The sequence below is a fragment of the Chelonia mydas genome, chromosome 12, assembly GCF_015237465.2.
Source record: "Chelonia mydas isolate rCheMyd1 chromosome 12, rCheMyd1.pri.v2, whole genome shotgun sequence".
Classification (NCBI taxonomy): Eukaryota; Metazoa; Chordata; order Testudines; family Cheloniidae; genus Chelonia; species Chelonia mydas.
The window spans coordinates 2,554,539-2,579,854 of NC_051252.2; the positions used below are offsets into that span (position 1 = coordinate 2,554,539).

The 25,316-nt window shown below is 51.8% G+C and overlaps 1 protein-coding gene across 2 annotated transcripts in view; it reads left to right on the forward strand.

The window, feature by feature from the left end:
* The first annotated feature begins 2,857 nt into the window (after window positions 1-2,857).
* Window positions 2,858-25,316, forward strand: part of HYDIN (HYDIN axonemal central pair apparatus protein) — a 446,380-nt gene continuing 423,921 nt past the window's right edge. For both annotated transcript variants that reach the window (XM_043526330.1, XM_043526331.1), the window contains exon 1: window positions 2,858-2,954. The gene's annotated coding sequence lies outside the window, so the exon portion shown is untranslated. The remainder of the gene's footprint in view (window positions 2,955-25,316) is intronic.

Sequence of the window (25,316 nt, forward strand, 5' to 3'; positions counted from 1 at the left end):
GAACCCCCCCGCGCCCTGGGAATTGTAGTTTCTTGGCCAGCTCCCTGCCTATAGTGCCAGCCCTGGAGCAGGGAAGGAACTACATTTCCCAGCATTCCCTTGGCCGCTATCAACAGGAAAGGGAGGGGGAGGGAGAGGGAGTGGGGAAGCTGTGAGACCCCATGTACTGCAGCTTGCTGTGAATGGGGAGCTGGCTGCTAGAAGGGGGTGGCACTGTGAATGGGGAACATGTATGCCCAAGGAGTAGAAGGCTTTGGCCCAGATAGCACCCTCAGAAGACTTCCCCATACTGGATTAGGGATGTTGGTGTGATCTTGCCTGGCAGCCCCCAAAGAAGGAACTGGGTGGACTAAATGGACAGCGCACCTCTCTATCTGAAGCCTAGCAAGGGAGGTATGTGGATCCCACCAAAAGTTAAAATGAAAAGTAAGGGAGGAGAAGAGGACCTAGGCAGCTTCAGATACAGTACAGGAGGATTTCCACTTCTGAGTCATGAAAGTAGAAATTGACTTTTCCTTTCCAGATTTATCTAATATTCAGAAACGGAATCTAGCACCTGCCTTCCAGATTTGAACACCCTCAAAATTCAGCAGTGCTCAGGCTCAATTTGGGCAGCTGTTACTTCCATTTCTCCAAATCAAATATGCTGATCCACTAATTTGCTGTAGAAAAAGTAGGATAAAATTGAGCAACAAATGCTGGGGTCTTCCCAGCACTCACTAAGACTGGAATTGCTATTTTCAACAGCTGTTACCATTTTTCTTTAAGTTTTGTTTGTTTCAAAGGAAGACAGTAATATTGCATTGGCAAATTCCCCATAGAAATGAAGAGTGGAACAAAAGACTAATAAAGACACCTCAACTTTTCCTCATTTATGTAGGGCAGTCTTATAATATGGATCCAGATATCCTCCAATCACAAGTGGAAAATTGTTCCACTTTACTGCAGTTCTATAACCATGCGGGAACCAGTCCTGTCTGTGTTCTGTGCACATCCTGACTTCAGAAGGGCCTTGCTTTTGTGACCACACTACCAGATATTTTCAGCCCTTGTAAGCGAAGCAGGTTTGCATTTGGTAAGTGGGTGGGAAGCCTCTCAGAAAAAGTTAGGTGCTATAGGAGGTGTTGCTTATTCACTGGGTAATGTGAGGCCTTCCTGTTACCATAGTAAAGGAGTGCACCATAGAATGCACTTTGCTCCCAGAGTCTAGAATGGGGTCCTTTGCTTCTATACACAACCCATTAAAGACAACGAAAATACTCCGGTTTCAGAGTAACAGCCGTGTTAGTCTGTATTCGCAAAAAGAAAAGGAGTACTTGTGGCACCTTAGAGACTAACCAAGCTCATGCTCAAATAAATTGGTTAGTCTCTAAGGTGCCACAAGTACTCCTTTTCTTTTTGCGAAAATACTCCCACTCACTTCAAGAGGCCTTGGACAGAACTGGTTATACACTCCACTGTCTTCACAGGGTCCTGGTCCCACAGCGGAGCGGGGCCATGTGAGCTTGTTGCAGAGCTGCTGCTCAGGGATGGGAACTCCTGGCACCCCAGTCTCCAAAATCATTCAGGCTGCACTTTCTGCACGACTATGTGCTAGGTGAGGGGTGGGTGGGAATTGGTGGCCTCTGCTGCAGGTGATGGGCATCTCAGGTACATAAAGCCATGGCCTAGAGGAGGGAAGTGCATAACTGCAGAGTCTGCAGCTGCCTAGGGCCAGAGCTGAGGATTTAGAGTCCCTGGTGCCGCCGTTGCAAGGTTCAAGAATGCACAGCCTTGGAATAGCCACCCCTTCCTTGACTAGTAGCTGCAGCGATCTAAGGCTGGCCTCTGGCAATTGGCCCCATGGCTATAGCCAGAGAAGCTGCAGATGGCTTTGTGATACTGGGGGCCATTAAGCTAGAGCAGATAAAGAAACTGGAGTTAACCTCAAGGAACAGAGGTCACCAGTAGGAAAGGAATGTCACGGGGAGCGGGGAAGGAGGAAGCAGGTCAGGCTTGCAGCGGCAAAATAGCCCTAGCTGGTTGGGGAGCATGTCCAAAGTAGAAAGGAAACAAGCATGGGCAGAGGTGATGGTGACCAGGCAGTAGACTAGCCTGTAGATGGGAGCAGAGGGAGAAAGGCTGGTGTCTTCAGATTCCCAAGGGCTAAGTCCTCTCTTTGGGGAAATGGTGTTTGCAAGGGGCTTGCTCCAATGGCAGGATGGGCGCTGGGGAGGGGATTTGTCAGAACTGACCAGGTATCTGCTGGCTTTGGATCTTTGAGCTGAGACTGGGACCCCATATGGTGACTGGTGACATGGGGTGGCACTGGAGACATGGCTATTGAAGGTCTGAATGAGGAAGGAGATAAATCTGTGGGGAGTTTCCCTGATCACTATGAAAGTTCTGCTCACTGTGGACACTGGTAAATGCACATGGGTGTACAGCTCAATGAGAAAAACTGGGGGCTGAGGGACCCGTGTATGGCAATGCATATAGTCATATAGAGATGTGTGATCAAAATGAAAAATGTCTCTGAGATTCAGTACAGGGTATCCTAGGGCAGCGATGGCCCTGCCACACCAGGCCCACACTCGGAGCCCACAATGACTACTTAGGGGCCCACAAATATGTTTGGAGCCGGGGCCCACAAAAGGTTAATCCAGCTCTCCCCTCCCCTCCGCTCCCTATAACTTCCATTCATGACAATCAAATACAATGGGTGGGGGGCCCCTTAAGAAGCTGTCCTCTCCTGCAGGGCCCCAAGCACCAGCCTCCGCCTCCTCCGTTGGGCCACCGCCCTTGCAGGCGTCCCCACAGTTGCCATGGAGCCCAGAGCCTGCTCCCTGCTGGAGGGCTGGCAGGCCCTGGTTGCTACGGGAACGAGGGTAACAGCCGGGGCTGGCAGCCGGAGCGGGAGAGGCTGCGGTGCTGGGGAGGCTGTTCAACAGGCTGCAGCAAGAGGGACTGAGCATGTAAGTGTCCAACCACGTCCCCCGTGGGAGCCGGGCCCCACTCTGCAGGGGATACCAGGGAGGGCTCAGCGCAGAGATGGGGGGCAGAGCTCCGGGGAGCCGGGCCCCACTCTGCAGGGGATACCAGGGAGGGCTCAGTGCAGAGATGGGGGGCAGAGCTCCGGGGAGCCGGGCCCCACTCTGCAGGGGATACCAGGGAGGGCTCAGTGCAGAGATGGGGGGCAGAGCTCCGGGGAGCCGGGCCCCACTCTGCAGGGGATACCAGGGAGGGCTCAGCGCAGAGATGGGGGGCAGAGCTCCGGGGAGCCGGGCCCCACTCTGCAGGGGATACCAGGGAGGGCTCAGCGCAGAGATGGGGAGCAGAGCTCCGGGGAGCCGGGCCCCACTCTGCAGGGGATACCAGGGAGGGCTCAGCGCAGAGATGGGGGGCAGAGCTCCGGGGAGCCGGGCCCCACCCTGCAGGGGATACCAGGGAGGGCTCAGCGCAGAGATGGGGGGCAGAGCTCCGGGGAGCCGGGCCCCACTCTGCAGGGGATACCAGGGAGGGCTCAGCGCAGAGATGGGGGGCAGAGCTCCGGGGAGCCGGGCCCCACCCTGCAGGGGATACCAGGGAGGGCTCAGCGCAGAGATGGGGGCAGAGCTCCGGGGAGCCGGGCCCCACCCTGCAGGGGATACCAGGGGGGGCTCAGCGCAGAGATGGGGGCAGAGCTCCGGGGAGCCGGGCCCCACTCTGCAGGGGATACCAGGGAGGGCTCAGCGCAGAGATGGGGGGCAGAGCTCCAGGGAGCCGGGCCCCACCCTGCAGGGGATACCAGGGAGGGCTCAGCGCAGAGATGGGGGCAGAGCTCCGGGGAGCCGGGCCCAGCTCAGCAGGGGATACCAGGGGGGGCTCAGCGCAGAGATGGGGGCAGAGCTCCGGGGAGCCGGGCCCCACTCTGCAGGGGATACCAGGGAGGGCTCAGCGCAGAGATGGGGGGCAGAGCTCAGGGGAGCCGGGCCCCACTCTGCAGGGGATACCAGGGAGGGCTCAGCGCAGAGATGGGGGGCAGAGCTCCGGGGAGCCGGGCCCCACTCTGCAGGGGATACCAGGGAGGGCTCAGCGCAGAGATGGGGGGCAGAGCTCCGGGGAGCCGGGCCCCACTCTGCAGGGGATACCAGGGAGGGCTCAGCGCAGAGATGGGAGGCAGAGCTCCGGGGAGCCGGGCCCCACTCTGCAGGGGATACCAGGGAGGGCTCAGCGCAGAGATGGGGGGCAGAGCTCCAGGGAGCCGGGCCCCACTCTGCAGGGGATACCAGGGAGGGCTCAGCGCAGAGATGGGGGGCAGAGCTCCGGGGAGCCGGGCCCCACCCTGCAGGGGATACCAGGGAGGGCTCAGCGCAGAGATGGGGGGCAGAGCTCCGGGGAGCCGGGCCCCACTCTGCAGGGGATACCAGGGAGGGCTCAGCGCAGAGATGGGAGGCAGAGCTCCGGGGAGCCGGGCCCCACCCTGCAGGGGATACCAGGGAGGGCTCAGCGCAGAGATGGGGGGCAGAGCTCCGGGGAGCCGGGCCCCACTCTGCAGGGGATACCAGGGAGGGCTCAGCGCAGAGATGGGGGGCAGAGCTCAGGGGAGCCGGGCCCCACTCTGCAGGGGATACCAGGGAGGGCTCAGCGCAGAGATGGGGGGCAGAGCTCCAGGGAGCCGGGCCCCACTCTGCAGGGGATACCAGGGAGGGCTCAGTGCAGAGATGGGGGGCAGAGCTCCGGGGAGCCGGGCCCCACTCTGCAGGGGATACCAGGGAGGGCTCAGCGCAGAGATGGGGGGCAGAGCTCCGGGGAGCCGGGCCCCACTCTGCAGGGGATACCAGGGAGGGCTCAGCGCAGAGATGGGGAGCAGAGCTCCGGGGAGCCGGGTCCCACTCTGCAGGGGATACCAGGGAGGGCTCAGTGCAGAGATGGGGGGGAGTGGGCAGAGCTCCGGGGAGCCGGGCCCTGCTCTGCAGGGGATGCCTGGGGGGCTCAGCACAGAGACCCGGGGGAGTGGGCAGAGCTCTGGGGAGCTGGGCCCTGCTCTGCAGGGGATACCAGGGAGGGCTCAGCGCAGAGATGGGGGGCAGAGCTCCGGGGAGCCGGGCCCCACTCTGCAGGGGATACCAGGGAGGGCTCAGCGCAGAGATGGGGGCAGAGCTCCGGGGAGCCGGGCCCCACTCTGCAGGGGATACCAGGGAGGGCTCAGCGCAGAGATGGGAGGCAGAGCTCCGGGGAGCCGGGCCCCACTCTGCAGGGGATACCAGGGAGGGCTCAGCGCAGAGATGGGGGCAGAGCTCCGGGGAGCCGGGCCCCACTCTGCAGGGGATACCAGGGAGGGCTCAGCGCAGAGATGGGGGGCAGAGCTCCAGGGAGCCGGGCCCCACTCTGCAGGGGATACCAGGGAGGGCTCAGCGCAGAGATGGGGGGCAGAGCTCCGGGGAGCCGGGCCCCACCCTGCAGGGGATACCAGGGAGGGCTCAGCGCAGAGATGGGGGGCAGAGCTCCGGGGAGCCGGGCCCCACCCTGCAGGGGATACCAGGGAGGGCTCAGCGCAGAGATGGGGGGCAGAGCTCCGGGGAGCCGGGCCCCACCCTGCAGGGGATACCAGGGGGGGCTCAGCGCAGAGATGGGGGCAGAGCTCCGGGGAGCCGGGCCCCACTCTGCAGGGGATACCAGGGAGGGCTCAGCGCAGAGATGGGGGGCAGAGCTCCAGGGAGCCGGGCCCCACCCTGCAGGGGATACCAGGGAGGGCTCAGCGCAGAGATGGGGGCAGAGCTCCGGGGAGCCGGGCCCAGCTCAGCAGGGGATACCAGGGGGGGCTCAGCGCAGAGATGGGGGCAGAGCTCCGGGGAGCCGGGCCCCACTCTGCAGGGGATACCAGGGAGGGCTCAGCGCAGAGATGGGGGGCAGAGCTCAGGGGAGCCGGGCCCCACTCTGCAGGGGATACCAGGGAGGGCTCAGCGCAGAGATGGGGGGCAGAGCTCCGGGGAGCCGGGCCCCACTCTGCAGGGGATACCAGGGAGGGCTCAGCGCAGAGATGGGGGGCAGAGCTCCGGGGAGCCGGGCCCCACTCTGCAGGGGATACCAGGGAGGGCTCAGCGCAGAGATGGGAGGCAGAGCTCCGGGGAGCCGGGCCCCACTCTGCAGGGGATACCAGGGAGGGCTCAGCGCAGAGATGGGGGGCAGAGCTCCAGGGAGCCGGGCCCCACTCTGCAGGGGATACCAGGGAGGGCTCAGCGCAGAGATGGGGGGCAGAGCTCAGGGGAGCCGGGCCCCACTCTGCAGGGGATACCAGGGAGGGCTCAGCGCAGAGATGGGGGGCAGAGCTCCAGGGAGCCGGGCCCCACTCTGCAGGGGATACCAGGGAGGGCTCAGTGCAGAGATGGGGGGCAGAGCTCCGGGGAGCCGGGCCCCACTCTGCAGGGGATACCAGGGAGGGCTCAGCGCAGAGATGGGGGGCAGAGCTCCGGGGAGCCGGGCCCCACTCTGCAGGGGATACCAGGGAGGGCTCAGCGCAGAGATGGGGGGCAGAGCTCCGGGGAGCCGGGTCCCACTCTGCAGGGGATACCAGGGAGGGCTCAGTGCAGAGATGGTGGGGAGTGGGCAGAGCTCCGGGGAGCCGGGCCCTGCTCTGCAGGGGATGCCTGGGGGGCTCAGCACAGAGACCCGGGGGAGTGGGCAGAGCTCTGGGGAGCTGGGCCCTGCTCTGCAGGGGATACCAGGGAGGTTCTCAGCACACAGCTCCAGGCAGGGTCTGGATCTGGATGGATATATCCCCTATCCCAACTTGTGCAGGAGTCCCCAACCCCGCTCTTGGCATGTAATGGATGGACAGACTGTCCAACTGCCCTTTGGGCACGGACGTGGCGGGGGTTAATGTTCCGGTATGCTGGCTGGCCAAGGGTGGGGTTGTTGGTAACATGTTTGAAGACCCAGGGGTACCTGATCGTAATACATGGGTGTGGCTAGGACCCTCAGCATGGAAAGCTGTGAGGGAAAGCAGTGGCCTCTCCCCCGGATGGCTCAGTTCAGTCCCAGAGATCCTAGGGTAGGAAGGGGGTGAGGCAGGTGCATTGGGGCTCACATTTATTGTTCCCTCCCCACCACCCCTGGGTATTCTGCACTCATGTTGATAGGATGTACCGCTGTATTAACACTCCTGGGGTGTCCTTTCCCCTCCAGGGAACCCACTTTAAAGGGTGCCCTGAGGGTTGCTGCAGGAGGAGGGAGCCCGTAGAGCTCGGGTAAGCTGCAAGAGCCCCCAAAGTTGGGTTAGGTGCACAGGGCCACCATGCAATAGATCCACAAGATTCCTGTTAATCTCCAGGGGATTGTGTGCTAGAATCCATGCTGCCTCTGTAGAATCAGGCTGGGGGCAAACCCCATGCCCTGGAAGAAGAATATGGAGGAAACCCTACAAGGGAAACATCACAGGGCTTCCTCCCCTGGGGGGCATGCTCTCACCTTAGTTTAGGGCACGGGGCTAGTTGTGAGGAGAAGAGGTTCTGCTCCCAGCTCTGCCACTTATGTGCTGGGTGACTTGGGGTGAGGTGCTTAGGCTAAAATATTCCAGAGAGGCCTGCGGCTTTGAGTGTTCAGGTTCAGAGGCCTTGGGCCTGTTTTCAGAAAGTCAGTGCACCTATAGCCCCTGTTGAGTTTAGGAGGAGTGCTGGGTGCTGAGTGGTTCCAGGCCTTAAGTGGCTCAAGTTGCGTGTCCAAAAGCAGAGGTCACTTTGGAACATTTTAGCATTATCTTTTCTGTGCCTCATTTCCCAATCTGTAACCCATAGGATTATAAAAAGATCAGACTTTTATATGGATAAGGAGAATATCCTCAGTTAATTAGAGAGACTAAAATATTTTAAGGGTTGTAAACTTTCATGCTTCAGGGCATAAACCAATTGCTAGGGATCAGGAAAAAATTTCCCTTATGGACAGGTAATTCGGTAACTGTCCACTACAGGTTTCTGTCACGAAGAAATTGGTACGGGCCACCATGAGAAACAGGACTTTGAACTCGGTGGCTCAGTGCTCTGATCCAATGTGGTATTTCCAGTTCTCAACCACTTCTTTTTCTATATATTCATGATGATGAAGTGAATCTGTTGCTTTTGTGAGTACCTTATTAGGGGAATGTGACCCCATCCCAATGACACTGGTACAAATGTTCCATTACAGCTCCATATACTGGTTCAAAGCAGCTGGTGCAAGGCACTGTACCTATGTATTCTCGCCCTAATAAAAATACATCAGAGTCCTCTGCTTCTGTAGGCAAATCTCTTTTTGCCTATGCAGAATGGGTGTAGATCCACCTCTGTGGCTCAGTTCTCCACCTCTTAACACCCTGTGAATGCCTCTCCATGCTGTATGGTGGTGGAGCAAAGGAGCAGTTCCCTTCCAATGGAAATCTGCTAGATTTCCAGGTGGAAATCCATCCAGAACTTAATACAGCTTGGATAAGTGTGTCCCACTGGGTTCTCTCTGGGCAAGGGATCCCAGGCAGTAGCAGCACAACTGCTTCAAAGTCCATGGTGCCAGGGAGCAGTGATGTCCCATGGAGGAGCAGCCCATGCTGATGGCTCTTGCCTCCGTAGATCTAATACACTACAAGCTCCATTTCCTTTCTTAATCCCCTCCCACAGCAGGAAACTTTGGACCAGATCTAATGCTCATTGAAGTCAGTGGGGCCCAGATACTCAGAGGTATTTAGGTGTCTAACTCCTGTTGAAATCAGTGGGAGTGAGGTGTCTAAATGCATATGAGGATCTTGGTTTAGGAGTCTTTCCGTAGACTTCAATGGGCTTTGGATTAGGCCCTGCTAGAGTTCACCCTGCAGAGTTTTGCTGCTTCCATGGCCCAATCTACTGGCATGTGCATCCAATCCTAAAGCATCTTCTTATTTGTTTAGTTTCCTCCTCTCCTTCCCAAAGAGGTTAGCCTCATGCGAGGTTTGAAACATTCAAAACCTAATAAACATATTCCAAGCTTCAGCTGGTTTTATTCATACCAGAAATAAATGGCTTTAAATAAAAGAGAACTTGATGCATGTTAGAAAGCCTGAAGAGCAGAGATCTGTGAAAGGGAAAGGAATATTAAAATATTTAGAAATGGGTTTAGATATTAATTATAGGTATTCCAGGAAGTCATGAAATTTCAGCGTTGTAATGGAACTTGGGAGGGAAATGCCGTTGGCATTGTATTTCTGATGCTTGCTGATCCATATCACTGTCAGATGAGAACGGAAGTTTAATAAAAAGGAATAACAGGATGATGTAATCTGAGAGCCCTAATTAGTAATCTCAGATATGGCAGAGTTTATTTCTGTAGTAAATTACAGTTTGACAGTAATAAATTGTAAAATATTGGAGGGACTGGAATATAGAGGTGGCGGGTCTTGCATCCCAGATTGCAGGGTTTGATTTAAACAGCAGTCAGCAGAGGCGGATTTATAGTGAAACACAGGGTGCCCTGGCATGGGGCCCCCCAACGACAGGGGCCCCCAGGGCAGGGCAGCTGCAGGGGCAGAAGCTTGGTCCTGCTGGGTCCTGGGGCTCCTGCTGCAAGCTCCGCCCACACCGGCAGCCAAGCTCCCTCCTTCCCCGCCTCTTCCCTGCCTCCTCCCTCAAGCGTGCCGTATTCCTGTCCCCCCCCTCCTTCCCAGCGCTCCCCCCTGCTGCCAAACAGCTGTTTGCCGGCGCTCAGGTTTCCCGGGGCACTCCAGGAGGGAGAGGGAGGGGCTGGGCCACAGCACACTCGGGAGAGGAGGTGGAGAAGAGGCGAGGGCGGGGCCTTGGGAAAGGGGTTGGAATCGGGGCAGGGCAGAGCAAAGGTGGGGCCCCCGCACTCCCCCCTACACATATCCCCCGCATCTCCCTGCCGCGAGCCGCTGGAATTTTGGGCATCTAGCAGGATTCCCAGTAGTTTCTCTTCTTGGCCACCAGAGGCTAGAGCCTACGCTGGCAATGGAATTGTAGGTAGCCAAGCTGCTGCTTCTTGTGCTCTGCTCTTGCTGCTCCCCTTGCTAGTTCCCAGCCAGTGTGGAGCAGCTGTGTCTGACTGCCCCAGTGCCCTGCCAGCAGAAGGAGTGGGGGATAGCATGCGGAGAAGGGACTGAGGTGGGATAGAGGCAGAATGAACAAGGCTGCTCTAGGATCTCCCAATCAACCCTGATTCACTCCACCAACCCCGTGGAAAGAAAAGGCCTGGGTAGAGATCATCGAATCGTGGAAGTCAATGAATGGCTACGCAGGTGGTGTCGGAGAGAAGGCTTTGGATTCTTTGACCATGGGATGGTGTTCCAAGAAGGAGGAGTACTAGGCAGAGATGGGCTCCACCTAACGAAGAGAGGGAAGAGCATCTTCGCAAGCACGTTGGCTAATCTAGTGAGGAGGGCTTTAAACTAGGTTCAATGGGGGAAGGAGACCAAAGCCCTGAGGTAAGTGCGGAAATGGGATACCGGGAGGAAGCACGAGCAGGAGCGCTGGAGAGGGGAGGGCTCCTGCCTCATACTGAGAAAGAGGGGTGATCAGTGAGTTATCTCAAGTGCCTGTACATAAATGCAAGAAGCCTGGGAAACAAGCAGGGAGAACTGGAAGTCCTGGCACAGTCAAGGAATTATGATGTGATTGGAATAACAGAGACTTGGTGGGATAACTCACATGACTGGAGTACTGTCATGGATGGATATAAGCTGTTCAGGAAGGGCAGGGCAGAAAAGGTGGGGGAGTTGCACTGTATGTAAGGGAGCAGTATGATTGCTCAGAGCTCAAGTATGAAACTGCAGAAAAACCTGAGAGTCTCTGGATTAAGTTTAGAAGTGTGAGCAACAAGGGTGATGTCGTGGTGGGAGTCTGCTATAGACCACCGGACCAGGGGGATGAGATGGATGAGGCTTTCTTCCGGCAACTCTCAGAAGTTACTAGATCACAGGCCCTGGTTCTCATGGGCGACTTCAATCACCCTGTTATCTGCTGGGAGAGCAATACAGCAGTGCACAGACAATCCAGGAAGTTTTTGGAAAGTGTAGGGGACAATTTCCTGGTGCAAGTGCTGGAGGAACCAACTAGGGGCAGAGCTCTTCTTGATCTGCTGCTCACAAACCAGGAAGAATTAGTAGGGGAAGCAAAAGTGGATGGGAATCTGAGAGGCAGTGACTATGAGATGGTCGGGTTCAGGATCCTGACACAGGGAAGAAAGGAGAGCAGCAGAATACGGACCCTGTACTTCAGAAAAGCAGACTTTGGCTCCCTCAAGGAACTGATGGGCAGGATCCCCTGGGAGAATAACATGAGGAGTCCAGGAGAGCTGGCTGTATTTTAAAGAATCCTTATTGAGGTTACAGGGACAAACCATCCCGATGTGTAGAAAGAATAGTAAATATGGCAGGCGACCAGCTTGGCTTAACAGTGAAATCCTTGCTGATCTTAAACACAAAAAAGAGGCTTACAAGAAGTGGAAGATTGGACAAATGACCAGGGATGAGTATAAAAATATTGCTCGGGCATGCAGGAGTGAAATCAGGAAGGCCAAATCACACCTGGAGTTGCAGCTAGCAAGAGATGTTAAGAGTAACAAGAAGGGTTTCTTCAGGTATGTTGGCAACAAGAAGAAAGCCAAGGAAAGTGTGGGCCCCTTACTGAATGAGGGAGGCAACCTAGTGACAGAGGATGTGGAAAAAGCTAATGTACTCAATGCTTTTTTTGCCTCTGTCTTCACGAACAAGGTCAGCTCCCAGACTACTGCATCGGGCAGCACAGCATGGGGAGGAGGTGACCAGCCCTCTGTGAAGAAAGAAGTGGTTCGGGACTATTTAGAAAAGCTGGACGAGCACAAGTCCATGGGGCCGGATGCGCTGCATCCGAGAGTGCTAAAGGAGTTGGCGGATGTGACTGCAGAGCCATCGGCCATTATCTTTGAAAACTCATGGCGATCGGGGGAAGTCCCAGACAACTGGAAAAGGGCTAGTGTAGAGCCCATCTTTAAAAAAGGGAAGACGGAGGATCCTGGAACTACAGGCCAGTCAGCCTCACCTCAGTCCCTGGAAAAGTCATGGAGCATGTCCTCAAGGAATCAATTCTGAAGGACTTAGAGGAGAGGAAAGTGATCAGGAACAGTCAGCATGGATTCACTAAGGGCAAGTCATGCCTGACGAATCTAATTGCCTTCTATGACGAGATAACTGGCTCGGCGGATGAGGGGAAAGCAATGGACGTGTTGTTCCTTGACTTTAGCAAAGCTTTTGACACTGTCTCCCACAGTATTCTTGCCAGCAAGTTAAAGAAGTATGGGCTGGATGAATGGACTCTAAGGTGGGTAGAAAGCTGGCTAGATTGTCGGGCTCAACGGGTAGTGATCAATGGCTCCATGTTTAGTTGGCAGCCAGTATCAAGTGGAGTGCCCCAAGGGTCAGTCCTGGGGCCGGTTTTGTTCAATATCTTCATAAATGATCTGGACAATGGTGTGGGTTGCACCCTCAGCAAGTTTGCAGATGACACTAAAGTGGGAGGAGAGGTAGATACGCTGGAGGGTAGGGATAGGATACAGAGGGCCCTAGACCAATTGGAGGATTGCGCCAAAAGAAATCTGATGAGGTTCAACAAGGACAAGTGCAGAGTCCTGCACTTATGACGGAAGAATCCCATGCACCGCTACAGAGTAGGGACCAAATGGCTATGCAGCAGTTCTGCAGAAAAGGACCTAGGGGTGACAGTGCATGAGAAGCTGGATATGAGTCAACAGTGTGCCCTTGTTGCCAAGAAGGCCAATGGCATTTTGGGATGTATAAGTAGGGGCATTGCCAACAGATCAAGGGACGTGATCATCCCCTTCTATTTGACACTGATGAGGCCTCATCTGGAGTACTGTGTCCAGTTTTGGGCCCCACACTACAAGAAGGATGTGGAAAAATTGGAAAACATCCAGCGGAGGGCAACAAAAATGATTAGGGGACTGGAACACATGACTTATGAGAAGAGGCTGAGGGAACTGGGATTGTTTAGTCTGCGGAAGAGAAGAATGAGGGGGGATTTGATAGCTGCTTTCAAGTACCTTAAAGGGGGTTCCAAAGAGGATGGATCTAGACTGTTCTCAGTGGTAGCACATGATAGAACAAGGAGTAATGGTCTCAAGTTGCAGTGGGGGAGGTTTAGGTCAGATATTAGGAAAAACCTTTTCACTAGGAGGGTGGTGAAACACTGGAATGCGTTACCTAGGGAGGTGGTGGAATCTCCTTCCTTAGAAGTTTTTAAGGTCAGGCTTGACAAAGCCCTGGCTGGGATGATTTAGTTGGTGTTGGTCCTGCTTTGAGCAGGGGGTTGGACTAGATGACCTCCTGAGGTCCCTTCCAACCCTGATATTCTATGATTCTATGATTCTAACCGTCTCTTCCTTCTCAAAGGGCCTGCATGCCCACCACCTGCTGAGGTTGCCCCAGGATTCCTTCAGCTTTCCAGCCCCTCAACCTGTCCCTTTGTCACTCAGTTGCCCCTGTTTCCTACACCTGCCTCTGAGGTGTAGTCTCCTTGCTCTCCCTACCTGTTCCATGAAGCTGTACAAAACACTGCAGCTCTGCATTCGTGGAAGGGAAGATACTTTCACTGGCTGTTTATCTCCACAGGCTGACAAAGGCTCAGATCCTTAAAGATGCCCATGGATTTGTGGAGAGCTGTGGTGTTCAGCACACTGTAATCAGTTCATTGCAGCACTTAGGGATGGCGTGCACAGAGTGTATGGACTGCTTACATGCATGAGCCTCTGCTGTTGCCCATGTGGCTGGGTGCCATGCGAGAGACACATTCTGCAATGGATCCATACAGTCTGGCCGGTCTCTTGCTGAATCAACTGGCTGGGTCTATAGCCAATTTTATTTTTAAGTCTTGAGCCTTTCTTGATTAGATTTTAAACCTCCGAATAATGAATGGTTTCAGAGTGGTAGCCATGTTAGTCTGTATGAGCAAAAACAACGAGGAGTCCTTGTGGCACTTTTGTTAGTCTTTAAGGTGCCACAAGGACTCCTTGTTGTTTTTGAGAATAATGAATGTTAGTTTTCAAACCAGATTTCCTCACTAACAGATTAAATGAGTTGCTGTTTTTGTTTATAACTTAAGCTGTGCTGCAAATTCCTTGGCATCCAAGAGGAGTTTGTGAAGTTGGGTGCCCTTGTCTGTTTTTTGTGTGCCTGCTATTAGTTGAAGCATGCACCATATATAAACAAGAGGACAACCCCAAAGGAATGGTCAGAGTATGCTATGCTGCAGGAAAAAGATTGACTCTGCTCCACCTTTTGCCTTGATATTATCAACGTCCTTGCTGGTTGCATAAAACAGAATTTGAATCCTAGTTTGTGAGCTGATGTGGAAACTTCTTTTCTTAAAGAACTAACTAGCTTATCCGCAGTGATGAAATTAACTTATCTGATATTCTTGGAACGTTAACAGATGCTGTTAGAAGGTGTTCTTTGGAATGCTGCTGCAATCATTCATAGCAGAGTGATTCATTCATAATAATAGATGAGCTTCTGTGATTTACAAGGAAATAATTCTGTTGAGGGATCTTGGTGACATAAAGCATAGCAGCACAGGCCAAGTCACCGGCTCATCCAAGGAAGAATTGATTCCACATAACGCTGTGTGTCCTGTTTGTTCAATGATAGATGGATCTAACAGTGACATTACATTTAAAAAAGAAATACCTAAAACATTAATTAGTGCAACAATTCACTTAAAGACTGTAACAGCTACTATGAAAGTTAAAGAGCCAACACTTACCCTATCCTCAGATTCTTTTTCGTAGCATATGCGCAACGTGCCCCAGGTGGCACGTGGCCAGGATTCAAAACAGAATTTGGTCTTCTGGTTGGATCATTAGCTCCCTGGCTAGGGCCGGGGACTGATGGGGAGTGCAATGTGAACACTGATCCATGCCCCCTATCCTCGAATTAAAAAACTCCCAAAGCATACAGCTACTTGAAAACAAGTCAGTGTTCTTACATGAAGATGGTAAATATAATAAAATCCCTGTTTCTTTGCTGGGTGACCCATCACAGTAAAAGTAAAGCCGGTTAGATGGGCTTATTTGCAGTTATCATGTGTATATCGTTGCCACTTGCTCTGTTCTTGGGTTCCATCGGGGGTCTTGAAACATGCAAGCTGCTCACAAGAACAGAGTAGGTGGGCAGAGTGGAGGGATTATGTAGTGGGAACACTTGTATTTTACAGGATTCTCTACAAATCAAAAGCAGTAGGTTAAATGTTGTGCAGATTTACACCCCGTGCAGTTCAGCTCTGTCTATTTTAGGTGCTTATCTGGCCCCCAGCTGCGCAGTATTTGAGCACCTCTCACGACACCCCTATGAAGCTGGATATGAGTCAACAGAGTGCCCTTTTTTCCAAGAAGGCTAACAGCATTTTGGGCTGTATAAGTAGGAGCATTGCCAGCAGATCGAGGGAAGTGATTATTCCCCTCTGTTCGGCACTGGTGAGGCCACATCTGGAGTATTGCGTTCAGTTTTGGGCCCCCCCACTACAGAAAGGGTGTGGACAAATTGGAGAGTCCAGCGGAAGGCAACGAAAATGATTAGGGGGCTGGGGCACATGACTTATGAGGAGAGGCGGAGGGAACTGGACTTGTTTAGTCTGCAGAAGAGAAGAGTGAGGGGGGATTTGATAGCAGCCTTCAACCACCTGAAGGGTGGTTCCAAAGAGGATGGAGCTAGGCGGTTCTCAGTGGTGGCAGATGACAGAACAAGGATCAGTGGTCTCAAGTTGTAGTGGGGGAGGTCTAGCTAGGTTGGATATTAGGAAAAACTATTTCAGTAGGAGGGTGGTGAAGCACTGGAATGGGTTACCTAGGGAGGTGGTGGAATCTCCATCTGTCAGGGCTGATTCCCCACTCTGGCACTTCGAGTGCAGAAGGTGGGGGCCCGCAAGGATTCTAAAAATTAATACTGGCCACTCCAGTCTTGTATTAAACTCCCAAGGTTACAGCTTCTCTCTGACCTTGGCTTGGTAAACGCTGCCACCACCCAAATGCAAAAAAAACCCTTTGAATCCAGGAAGGAGCACTTGGGAATTCCTCCCTGTGGGGAACCCTCAAGCCCTTTCACCCCCCCCCCCCGGGGAAGAGCTGAGAAAGAAAAACAAAGGAAATCAGCTGTTGCCACCAGCTAGTTAAACAACATATGCACAAACTTCTTAGGACACATAAAAAACCCAGTCCTGTTATTTAAAAAGGTAAATTTTATTAAAAACAAAAAGAAAGAAAATACCTCTGGAACATAGGTTTTGCTAGATTTTAAAAACCCGCTTACAAGAATAAAACATCAAGAATAACCTTCTTGGGGTCCAGCTTAATGGTTACAAGCAAAACAAAAGCATCTGGGGTTAGCACAGAGGAGTCCACAAGCCAATAAGAAATAAAAGAAATAACCCTAATCATGTCTTCCTAGACATTCTCTGATTTACTTACATATCTGGGGTTTCAGATAAGCAATTCCTAGGTATGATTTGATGATTTTTCATACCTGGTTTAAAGCTTCCTATAGCATAGTTTAACCCTGTTCCTGCTCTGTGACTCCTCTCTCTGGAGAACAACTACAGACAGACAAAGGGAAAGATTTTTCCCAATTTTAAAAAAATTCTAGCCCTCCCATTGGCTCTTTTGGTCAGGTGTCCGCTCTCTTCCTTTTACCTATGGGCTTTTTAAACCCTTTACAGGTAAAGCAAGTAGAGAACAGCTACCAAGAGGGTTTTTATAGCTAGCTGGCTGGCTGGGTATCCATAAAAGGAAGCTACCCCTTCCCCACCTTCTTTTATCATACCATCCTTAGAGCTTTTTAAGGCCCAACTTGACAAAGCCCTGGCTGGGATGATTTAGTTGGGGTTGGTCCTGCTTTGAGCAGGGGGTTGGACTAGATGACCTCCTGAGATCTATGATTCTGTGAGGCAAGGTGGTGCTGTTATCCCCATATGTGCAATAGCGATATGAGGCACTGAGCAATAAGTGCTAAGGTCACCCATGACATCTGTGAACCCAGGTTTTCTAAGTCCTAGACTAGTGCCCTAACCACCAGACCATGCTTCCTCTTATCAGTGGCATGGCAAACTATACAAGTGTTGCCAAAGTGTAAGGAAGAGACAGACTGCTTGTCTGTCAGCGGGAGGTATGGTCTGCTCAGGATGGCATTTTACACTGTGTGATCTCCTGTTTCTGTTTGTAAGCAGAGTCTGTTCCCGATCCAGTGGCAGGTTGCTACATAATGCAGTGTCTTCTCTGGTGTCTCTTACGTGTCTTGTACATTAGGCATAGCTTTTCATCATCACTTTTTGATGCAGGGTCTTTTATGATTCTTGGTCATTTTGGGGAATATTGTTTTCCTACTCCCTCATATTTTGGAAATTGGAGTGGAAGATCTCAGCTCTCTCCCCCGAAATGACCAAGAATCACAGTCATAGCTAGTCATTCCTTCCTGGGCTTGGACGTTAAGCCTCTTAATCTCCACCTCTACTTTATGGTCACTGGTCATCCTTCCTCATTGAAAGATGCCCTATTGAGTTTTTGGAAACAAAAGACTTCTGTTTATTCACACAGCATATACAGCACAAGCAGTAGAAAGCTTCTGTACCCCATCCTTCCTTGTACCATGTCCCAGAACTGCCTAAAGGACGATCACTTCTAGAGGATAATTTAGTCATATAAAAGAGGAAGAAATGCCAGAATATAGCAAGAAACAGGGTAGGTGAGAGATGGAGAGTGAGAGGAGAATTAGGAGCCTGGGGTGCAGGAAGGATTGTGGAGCCATCATCAGTGGTAGAGGAGAGGAGCAAAAGGAAAAATTTTCAGAAAGACACAGACTGAGGATGTCGGGGGTGGGGTGGGGGATGTGACAGATAGCTGGGGGGAGATACTGCGGGGGAGATACTGGGCAGCTGGGGAGAGCCTGGTCCAGAAAAGTACATCTCAGGGTCATTCATAGAGGTTGTAGTAGATATCAGGGGAGGTAACGAGAGAGAAGAGGAGGTGACCAAAAACAGTCCTGAAGGTCGTCAACAGATAAGCAACAAGGGAAGATGAAGATGCCTTTTTCAAAGTTAATCTGCTGTTATGGATATCTCTGGAGCCCTGTGTTGGAGTGGGTATGCAAACATAAGGCTGCATCCTGGCTGAGTCAGCAGCAGCGGGAACTGAAACCGACCTGTGGGTCTTAAAGCATCAGCCTCTACTGGCTGAACTAAAAGACACAGCTGTTAGCTAAGATTGTAGCAGGCTCATCAACCTTTATATGTAGCCCAGCCACCACTAGATGGGGACGGAGCAGCACAGTGGGTGCGTGTCAGTTACACACAAGGAGGGGATGGAGCAGCACAGTGGGTGCGTGTCAGTTACACACAAGGAGGGGATGGAGCAGCACACTGGGTGCGTGTCAGTTACACACAAGGAGGGGATGGAGCAGCACACTGGGTGTGTGTCAGTTACGCACAAGGAGGGGAGGGAGCAGCATACTGGGTGCCTGTCAGTTACACACAAGGAGGGGATGGAGCAGCATATTGGGTGCGTGTCAGTTACACACAAGGAGGGGATGGAGTAGCACACTGGGTGCATGTCAGTTACACACAAGGAGGGGATGGAGCAGCACACTGGGTGCCTGTCAGTTACACACAAGGAGGGGATGGAGCAGCACACTGGGTGCATGTCAGTTACGCACAAGGAGGGGATGGAGCAGCACACTGGGTGCGTGTCAGTTACGCACAAGGAGGGGATGGAGCAGCACACTGGGTGCGTGTCAGTTACGCACAAGGAGGGGATGGAGCAGCACACTGGGTGCGTGTCAGTTACACACAAGGAGGGGATGGAGCAGCACACTGGGTGCGTGTCAGTTACACACAAGGAGGGGATGGAGCAGCACACTGGGTGCGTGTCAGTTACACACAAGGAGGGGATGGAGCAGCACACTGGGTGCCTGTCAGTTACACACAAGGAGGGGATGGAGCAGCACACTGGGTGTGTGTCAGTTACGCACAAGGAGGGGAGGGAGCAGCATACTGGGTGCCTGTCAGTTACACACAAGGAGGGGATGGAGCAGCATATTGGGTGCGTGTCAGTTACACACAAGGAGGGGATGGAGTAGCACACTGGGTGCATGTCAGTTACACACAAGGAGGGGATGGAGCAGCACACTGGGTGCCTGTCAGTTACACACAAGGAGGGGATGGAGCAGCACACTGGGTGCATGTCAGTTACGCACAAGGAGGGGATGGAGCAGCACACTGGGTGCCTGTCAGTTACACACAAGGAGGGGATGGAGCAGCACACTGGGTGCGTGTCAGTTACGCACAAGGAGGGGATGGAGCAGCACACTGGGTGCCTGTCAGTTACACACAAGGAGGGGATGGAGCAGCACACTGGGTGCGTGTCAGTTACGCACAAGGAGGGGATGGAGCAGCACACTGGGTGCGTGTCAGTTACACACAAGGAGGGGATGGAGCAGCACACTGGGTGCCTGTCAGTTACACACAAGGAGGAGTTTCCTGCAGAGGGAAGAGAAGCTGCCCAGCAGCGGTTGGTGCTGTCAGTGCCTCTTTCAAAATTCCACCTGCTGTGTTCCATGTTCTGACACAGGCCACTGATGGTCATTGGAAGGTAACGGCTTTTAGTCACAGCCGACCAGAAATGGAGCAGAGCCAGCCATACAGGTGAAAGGGTCCTAGTCCCCTGGGCCATCCAGCAGGCAGTAGTTCAGAAATCTGAGTTCACTCAGGCAGCAGGGCCTCCCGAAAAGTAAATCCAGCCTTTATGAAGTGGCAGGAGGAGCTTGAGTTGCGCTTCCCAAGGTATTGAGTGACAAAGCGAAAGGAGAATAAGGCTCCATCCGCTCTCCAGCCATAACTGAGCCAGGGAATTCAGTTACCACATGGTGAACAGTTGTAGCACAGACAGCACTGAACTGTGTGTCAGTATTATGGGTAATGTCTTGGACACTCCAGGGTTTTAACCAGTTATGGAATTGGACTGTAGCTTTGAACTGCTGTATCTGGATCTTGTGACTCGGTTGTAGCTGTTGGAGTAGATGGGGCCTTTAGGAGCAGGCTGTAGACCAGCCCTGCCTGGTGACCAGTGTGAAATGCCTTCTTCCTCCCCAAGCAGAAGGGGATGACATAAAACAGGCCACACAAGGGAGGAGCCCAATGGCCATGAGAGATGTTGAGTGTCTCCATTCTAGGGCAGGAGAAGAGTGTGGAGTTGTGGGTTGGCAAAGTACAAGAAATATAAACTTGGGAATTATAGAAAAAAGTGGAGCAAGTTACAGTTAAAGATTGGAACAGATAATCCAGTTATTCTTGAAATACCATTATAAAAACGCTCGCCATAGACATGTCAGGGGTGATTCTTTTATGTTTGCATTTTCAGCTTGAGCCATTAGGTCTCCTTCTAGAATGACTATGAGCCTGTAAGACACAGTGTTAACGGTCCTTGAGCTGCTGCACCCAAGTATCCTTATACAGTCAATGTGTGTGGGTGTCCTAAAAATGTCATCATCCATTTTTTGACTGTCAGATTGGCCTTTCTGTCTATCAGAATTCTTATACTGTGCTTGACACTGCAGGAGCTGAATTGAACAATAGAATAGGCCTGTTTTTTATTATTGATTAAAATATGCATTTAGCCCAGCAAGGTGCTGCCTGTGCACTGTATTTGCAGATCCCACTGAAATCAAAACATGCTCAGTACTTCACCGGGTTGGACCGTGTATTCTCAACTAGGACTAAATGGTGGCTTTGTTCTTTGTTGTGCTGGCCGCGGAGCAGACCAGAAGGAAGTCTGTGATTTTCAGAGTCCTGGGTTTTCCCTTACTCCAAGGGGGAAGTAACCTATGCTAGATCCCATGGAGCACTGCGGCAGGTACACTGGTCATTACTTCCCGGACTGGGGGTTGGAACCATGTCTCCTCTCTCATTCCCCTCCCCACCCCACCAACTTGTGTAGAGGACGAATGTACCAGCTCTGCACAGGCTATGTCCCTCCACATGCTGCTACCTCCTGTATGGGGTGTCAGAGGGTGCCTTGCACCACCTTACTTCTCCGTGAGGTGCCATAGTTTGACCCTTTATTAGCAAGTGGTCTTACATCTAAAGGGCCTGATCCTGGGAGCCTTCTGAAAGCAGCACTCACCTTAAAGTCAACAAACAGTGTCTGGTGGTGGTGGTGATTGGTGGGGGGGGCAGAGTTCAGACATGCAAAGTGAGAACCTGATGCTGTGAAAAGCTTGGAACTGACGGCAATCGGCATCTCGCAGGATTGGGGCCTAGAGACTTTATTCAGCCTATTTACAATCCTTGCTTTAGACCAGTGATACTCAGACCTCAGTGGTTCAGGAGCCAAATTAGCCATCAACGTTACCCAAAAGAGCCACAGTTGTGTGAATTCATTGTTTCATTTACTGTTTTTATTAATATATACATCGTTGTCCCAGCAAAAAGGCTGACCAAGTATTCTTCAATTGGTTAATAACATAGTAAAAGCATCCTGATTGGTTAATAATCAGATCACACAGTGTTTTAATATCGTGCTGCAAAGAGCCGCAGGAGACACATTAAAGAGCCACTTGCGACTCCCGAGTCTCAGTCTGAGTCTCACTGCTCTAGACTGTTATGTAATGTTTATTCCCCCCAGCCCCAGCTTAAAAAGGTGAGTAGGGGGGTGCTGGAGAGAAAGGTAAAAGTATCCCCTCCATAAGTGCTTATGCAGTTTACTAACATATGGCACGAAGGAGCAGAATAACCAGACAATCACACTAGCTCCTAAAACCACATTCCTAAGTCTTACTCTTAGGTGCATCTAACGCTACAACTTTTAAGTAGACAAATTTCTTTCAACTTCAGTGTTACTTTGCTTGATGGTCAGATATCTGGCCACACTGCTGATCTGAGCACCTACTACATGACCATCCCACTCAACACGTTTCATCCCTTGGTCACATAAGTGGCTAGCCCATCATTATTGTTATTCTGCAGATGGGGAACTGAGTCACAGGAAGGGTAGATGACTTGCCCAATTTACTGTTGCAAGTCAGTGGCAGAGCTGAGACTAGGAGCTAATGAATGGGATTATATGACAGGATTGCCTGCGATAGCAGGGGCCCGGATCAGTGACCCAGGCCTATGTTCCTAATTCAGACCTCCTGACTGGCAGTCCTAGTCCCTGACTGCTGGACTCTGCTGTAAATCAGTGTTTTTGGATAATAGAGCTGAAAATCTTTTAATATGATATTCTCCTTCTGTGTATTTAATGACAATTGATACAGATCAGTGACGTTTAGATGGGCTAAGTGGGAAAGGGGTCTAGTTCTTGACTAACATGAACTTGAATGACAACCCTTGAAGTAGATCTGGAGAGGCGCATGTCATTGTTCACAGGACTGGGATATAGCATCTCCTTGTGGATTTTCCTTTGAGGATTGCTGTGAGTGGTACTTTGCCATCAGGAATGATGTGACTGTATTTATTTAATCTCTTCAGTTAAAATAATCTTTAGTGACCGTGCCCCTTACACAACATGTTCTTTTACCTTTTCTAAACATCTCAGATTTCCTCCGACAGACACAACGTATACATTTATGGTGTTCATAGAATCATAGAATATCAGAGTTGGAAGGGACCTCTGGAGGTCATCTAGTCCAACCCCCTGCCCAGAGCAGGACCAATCCCCAACTAAATCATCCCAGCCAGGGCTTTGTCAAGCCTGACCTTAAAAACTTCTAAGGAAGGGGATTCCACCACCTCCCTAGGTAACGCATTCCAGTGTTTCACCGCCCTCCTAGTGAAAAAGTTTTTCCTAATATCCAACCTAAATCTCCCCCACTGCAACTTGAGACCATTACTCCTTGTCCTGTCATCTGCTATCACTGAGAATAGGCTAGATCCATCCTCTTTGGATCCACCTTTCAGGTAGTTAAAAGCAGCTATCAAATCCCCCCTCATTCTTCTCTTCCGTAGACTAAACAATCCCAGTTCCCTCAGCCTCTCCTCATAAGTCATGTGTTCCAGACCCCTAATCATTTTTGTTGCCCTTCGCTGGACTCTCTCCAACTTCTCCACATCCTTCTTGTAGTGTGGGGCCCAAAACTGGACACAGTACTCCAGATGACGCCTCACCAATGTTGAATAGAGGGGAACGATCGCGTCCCTCGATCTGCTGGCAGTGCCCCTACTTATACACCCTAAAATGCCATTGGCCTTCTTGGCAACAAGGGCACACTGTTGACTCATATCCAGCTTCTCGTCCACCTTCACCCCTAGGTCCTTCTCTGCAGAACTGCTGCCTAGCCATTCGGTCCCTAGTCTGTAGTGGTGCATGGGATTCTTCCGTCCTAAGTGCAGGACTCTGCACTTGTCCTTGTTGAACCTCATCAGATTTCTTTTGGCCCAATCCTCCAATTTGTCTAGGTCCCTCTGTATCCTATCCCTACCCTCCAGCGTATCTACCACTCCTCCCAGTTTAGTGTCATCTGCAAACTTGCTGAGGGTGCAATCCACACCATCCTCCAGATCATTAATGAAAATATTGAACAAAACCGGCCGACTCTTGGGGCACTCCGCTAGATACCGGCTGCCAACTAGACATGGAGCCATTGATCACTACCTGTTGAGCCCGACAATCTAGCCAACTTTCTACCCACCTTGTAGTGCATCCATCCAGCCCATACTTCTTTAACTTGCTGACAAGAATACTGTGGGAGACCATGTCAAAAGCTTTGCTAAAGTCAAGGAATAACACGTCCACTGCTTTCCCTTCATCCACAGAACCAGTTATCTCATCATAGAAGGCAATTAGATTAGTCAGGCATGACTTTCCCTTGGTGAATCCATGCTGACTGTTCCTGATCCCTTTCCTCTCGTCTAAGTGCTTCAGAATTGATTCCTTGAGGACGTGCTCCACGATTTTTCCGGGGACTGAGGTGAGGCTGACTGGCCTGTAGTTCCCAGGATCCTCCTCCTTCTCTTTTTTAAAGATTGGCACTACATTAGCCTTTTTTCAGTCTTCTGGGACTTCCCCCGATCGCCATGAGTTTTCAAAGATAATGGCCAATGGCTCTGCAATCACATCCACCAATTCCTTTAGCACTCTCGGATGCAACGCATCCGGCCCCATGGACTTGTGCACGTCCAGCTTTTCTAAATAGTCCTGAACCACTTCTTTCTCCACAGAGGGCTGGCCACCTCCTCCCCATGCTGTGCTGCCCAGTGCAGTAGTCTGGGAGCTGACCTTGTTCGTGAAGAGAGAGGCAAAAAAAGCATTGAGTACATTAGCTTTTTCCACATCCTCTGTCACTAGGTTGCCTCCCTCATTCAGTAAGGGCCCACACTTTCCTTGGCTTTCTTCTTGTTGCCAACATACCTGAAGAAACCCTTCTTGTTACTCTTAACATCTCTCGCTAGCTGCAATTCCAGGTGTGATTTAGCCTTCCTGATTTCATTCCTACATGCCCGAGCAATATTTTTATACTCTTCCCTGGTCATTTGTCCAATCTTCCACTTCTTGTAAGCCTCTTTTTTGTGTTTAAGATCAGCAAGGATTTCACTGTTAAGCCAAGCTGGTCGCCTGCCATATTTACTATTCTTTCTACACATCGGGATGGTTTGTCCCTGTAGCCACAATAAGGATTCTTTAAAATACAGCCAGCTCTCCTGGACTCCTTTCCCCCTCATGTTATTCTCCCAGGGGATCCTGCCCATTGGTTCCCGGAGAGAGTCAAAGTCTGCTTTTCTGAAGTCCAGGGTCTGTATTCTGCTGCTTTCCTTTCTTCCTTGTGTCAGGATCCTGAACTCGACCATCTCATGGTCACTGCCTCCCAGGTTCCCATCCACTTTTGCTTCCCCTACTAATTCTTCCCGGTTTGTGAGCAGCAGGTCAAGAAGAGCTCCGCCCCTAGTTGGTTCCTCCAGCACTTGCACCAGGAAATTGTCCCCTACAGTTTCCAAAAACTTCCTGGATTGTCTGTGCACCGCTGTATTGCTCTCCCAGCAGATATCAGGATGATTGAAGTTGCCCATGAGAACCAGGGAGTGCGATCTAGTAACTTCTGCAAGTTGGCTGAAGAAAGCCTCGTCCACCTCATCCCCCTGGTCCGGTGGTCTATAGCAGACTCCCACCACTACATCACCCTTGTTGCTCACGCTTCTAAACTTAATCCAGAGACTCAGGTTTTTCTGCAGTTTCATACTTGAGCTCTGAGCAGTCATACTGCTCCCTTACATACAGTGCAACTCCCCCACCTTTTCTGGCCTCCCTGTCCTTCCTGAACAGTTTATATCCATCCATGACAGTACTCCAGTCATGCGAGTTATCCCACCAAGTCT